Consider the following 4,151-nt stretch of genomic DNA (forward strand, 5'->3'; position numbering starts at 1 on the left):
TACCCATGACATTATATCTGCCTTAACATAGACTCCTCGTAGATATTACTTGTCACGTACTGGGTATGTAAGCGAGATATATAATTTAAGAATTCCATATTTTTCAATCGTTCGATATTTCGTGTTGCCTTACTGCATTTAAAGTTGGAAATCGCTGTTGACTACAAATTGGAGGCATGACCAGCGCTGCCTGTGTTTTTGTGTTTTTTCGTGCTCCCCAGTAAACCATAAAACGTACCATAGACATCAGCAAGATATTTACGCTGGACATTAGACACCTCCATTAGACATCCATATTAGTACCGTTTACGAAAAATCTACGTACCTACAACATGAAAATTGGGGTCCAGTTCACGTTGGAGGTACATACTACAGACATCACGCTCTACATTTATCAGATATTTGTGAACATGTAAGTACGCCCAGTCTACGTAGCCTAGACGTCTATATAAAGAGAATGACTATACATAGATCAATATCCAGGTGAAAGTTTCTAACTGGTTCCAGTCCTACTGTTTTAAGAGACACATTTCCAGACTGGAACCAGCTGCAATACGAGATGCAGCTGACACCTGTTACAATCCCAGATGGAACGCCCCACGAAACACAAAACGTCTTACGAACGTCTCGGAACAGCTTCAAATGACTACAAACGTCTTGCGCTGTGTTCAAACGTCTCATAGATGTCGACAAGAAGAAGTTTCCTCTGCGGCGTCTCTCAAACATCTGCAGTCAGACGTTTGCTGTGAAACTTCTGTGAAACATCTGTAGTCAGATGTTTTCTAGACTTGTTTCTAAAACGTGGAACTTGAGACCACGTCAAGGAGATGCGCCAGTAATCAGCAGAGTTGCCACCGTGGATTAAACATGATGTAAATCACGGCACATAAATTAGATGGCCATCCTGCTTGACGTTTCGAAGAGCAGGCGCGCCGGTGCAAAGACCGCGCTCTTTGTATTCGAACACAGAAAGCGCGTTTTCTCCTGCGGAGCCCGAATCACGTTCCACATCGAGTGCAGCTAACCCACCACTCGTAAGGCTGGATTTAGGTAACATATAATTGCCCTGAAAGCCGACGCGAGTGAAAAAATTTGCTTCATGTTGCGAACGCCTCTGTTACGCCTCGGCTAGCTGGCGGCAGCATGCGGATTGACAGGCGCAGCGCACGCTGCCTTCGCCGTCTTCCTGCCGCCTTCGCCGAGCTCGCTGAGCCTCGCTCGCGCGGTTTATCGCGCAGATCACCCGCGCGCTATCTTTTCGTGGCGGCGTATCTTGGAGGCAATCTTTCTTGAGTCACGCCGCAGCTTGCTGCTTGGTGTCGCTCCGCACGGTGGCGATGCAGGATAGTTTGCCAAAATGGTTTTAGCCGTTTAAAGGAGAAAAAAATCTTAGTGGAAGCTGCAAGTGCTTAGTTTTACATGAAAGTATTAGATTCAATTTGTTTTTTGGTTCTTTGATGATTTGTTTATTTTTACGTTTAGAAATTTAGTACTTCATGTGGTCATTTGGCGTTGCAGAGGCTAGCGATAGCTACGCGCGCAAGCGGATGCTGCGCACGTTGTAGTACGTTTCGCTGCGCACTTTTTTCCGCGCTGGTTGGCACTTCACGCCGCTGCAGTTTGCATTTTCCCCTTTTTCTGCGGTATCGTTGACTACCAGTGTTGCACAGAGATGTGAGCCTCGTTTTCAGCAAAAAGTAAGTAACCTTCCATTTCTCTTCTGTGGTGAAAGTGTCGGCTTTGCCGGCTAAGCCACTAACGCGCCTGATTGAACCTTTGGTTTTCACCGGAACAGCGCGCACTAAGACACGGACAAGAAGGGAGACACGACACACACGAGCGCTGACTTTCAGCGCTCGTGTTGAAAGTCAGCGCTCGTGTGTGTCGTGTCTCCCTTCTTGTCCGTGTCTTAGTGCGCGCTGTTCCGGTGAAAATGAGTTACCAACTTGCCCAAGCATCTGTTTTAATGAACCTTTGGGTTACAAATCACAGAACAGTATCAGCCAGTGTTTTACATACCAAAGTGCAGCGTTGAATGTATTAAAACAGGGCATTTGCACGTATTTGAGCTTTTGTTAAGTGGATACAACTAGGCTGCTATCGCATGCGAATTGCTTTCTTTACCAAGGCGATGACAAGGTGAACGGTACTCTTGCCAAGGACTCTCATCTGGCCACCTGTGTGCTCCAATTCTCCTTGCTGTGATTGCCGTCAGTGAAACTCGCGTTAAAAAGGCTTTGGTTATCTTAACTGCGTCAAGCTTTTATTTCATTGCGATTGAGAGCCCCGGCACAAAAGTAGTTTACTCAGTGGTGCTGCTCTGTATGTGTGTAGGCTGTTCGACAGTGCAGTCAAGTACTACGGCTCTTTGCAGGCATGGCAGCTTTTATTTCTTGGAAAACCATTGCACCGTGCACAGCTGGCGTTGTCCCTACTTCACTGTGTGCATTTCGTTTTGGGTACAGGCTGTTCAACAGTGGTTTTCAAAGGACCTCCTTGCCTGCTCAACTTCTCAAGTTTTGGTAAGCACGCTTTGCAACTCCTTCCTTTTCTGATTTCTTGTATAGGTCTAGGCTCTTTGCTAATGTTCATTCCACAAGCCCCATTATTTGTTTGTCCTTTAGAACTCCAACTGTTGGCCGGAGGAGCAAGGACCTGGTCTAGTTTCACGCAAATTAATAGCAGCACCTTGTACTTGGTTGTCTTGGCCTGGAGATTGTTTCAGTTCTGAGGTGGGAATCTGGACTAATGCTTCTTGTGCAGTGGTGTAAGTAATCTCTTGCAGTGGTGTAAGCAATCCCTTGCCCACTGTTTGAGCTTCATCGTACAGATTAGAAAGGGCTTCTTTGGCAATGCAGTGTTAGAAACCTTACACACACGCACTTTTATTTGTCTTATCTTTCAGATGTGCCCTGTGTGGCTGTCAAGTTAAGGTCCAAGATTTAACACATCTCTGGTGTATACTGAAGTGATGCAGGCATTACCAGGACAGCAGCATCTCTGCTATGTTTTCGTGCGACGGTGCAAGATGTCAAACATCAACCACTTTTGATTCAGCCACATCTTGCAGGTAAGAGAAAGCCTGTTTGCAAGATGCAGCTTAGGAGGTTCTATGAGTACAGTGTGCATCGCAGTAAGGCGATGCTATTGACTGCTTGACTGTCAGTGTCCATGCACGCTGTTTGGATTTTGCTTCTGTTAAAGGCCTCCACAGTGATTGACTTCTTGAGTTTATGGTGAGCCGTAGCACTCTGCTGAAATGCCGCTTGCAGTGACATCATATGCATCTATGTTTTAATCAGCTTATTTTATTGCCTGTGCTGTCACTCCTTGCCATTTCCTGGTCTTATTTGCTTCCGACTCCTCATTGGCCATTCTACATGCACCTGACTGACTGTGCTTTTGGTTACTCTTATATTTTTCACTTCTGCAGGCTGCTGAACCGAGCTGGATTTGACTTCCCCTTGTTACCGTCTAGTTGGCATCCTCCTTGCAAGAAAAGCGATTTTTGGAACACCTAGCGAGCTCTTCAGTGCCATCCAAATCACAGCAACTTGCTCATCAACGCATCCGTTGTGAACATGCCCGGGGCCGAATGATTTTTTGATTTAACAATTGGTTGCTGCTCGACACTTTCCCGCCATCCAAGTGCTTACCGTTGCAACGTCAGCCAAACCAGTGAAGCTACCTCCTCCGTGGCTTCTAACATTAATTTCCTGATCCTTTTCTTTTTTGTGTGGTTGTATATGCACTGGATTCAATAAAGAGTTACGCAGTGACTGAAAAGTGTGCTAGCATATGCATTTATGGCTCATTACTACAGCCATACATCCCTTGTAATGTGGGCTCATTGTTCGGGTCATTGCAAATCAGTTTTGAGTTCATTTTTGAGTGGTGTATACCAGAAAAATGAACCATAACATTTTTAAAGCTTTAGAGGGTTTAAAGGCAGCACTAAAATCAGTCTTGAAATGCGTAAAATAATACAGGCACCCATTTCGGAAAAAAAAGGAACGTCTAAAAAAATTCTAGAAAAGTTCTACCTCAGAAGTTTTCTAGCCGTATACAAGCGTAGCGTTAGCAGAGCTAATAGAGGGCTAATAAACGTCTAAGTCTAAAAAACTGCTTAGGTGAAACTTCTTCTAGATGTC

The 4,151-nt window shown here is 45.2% G+C and overlaps 1 long non-coding RNA gene across 7 annotated transcripts; it reads left to right on the forward strand.

Annotated features, from left to right (window-relative positions):
• The first annotated feature begins 1,549 nt into the window (after window positions 1-1,549).
• On the forward strand, window positions 1,550-3,786 carry LOC149334764 (uncharacterized). Of its 7 annotated transcripts, none has more exons than XR_016284809.1 (5): window positions 1,550-1,697; window positions 2,375-2,522; window positions 2,601-2,767; window positions 2,906-3,070; window positions 3,434-3,786. It is a non-coding gene; the product is annotated as an uncharacterized LOC149334764 (long non-coding RNA). The 7 variants fall into 7 exon arrangements; XR_016284808.1 differs by having other exon boundaries at window positions 2,625-2,767; XR_016284811.1 differs by having other exon boundaries at window positions 2,466-2,522.
• Window positions 3,787-4,151: the final 365 nt, after the last annotated feature.

The sequence above is a fragment of the Amblyomma mixtum genome, chromosome 8, assembly GCF_055824585.1.
Source record: "Amblyomma mixtum isolate Tamu chromosome 8, ASM5582458v1, whole genome shotgun sequence".
NCBI lineage: Eukaryota > Metazoa > Arthropoda > Arachnida > Ixodida > Ixodidae > Amblyomma > Amblyomma mixtum.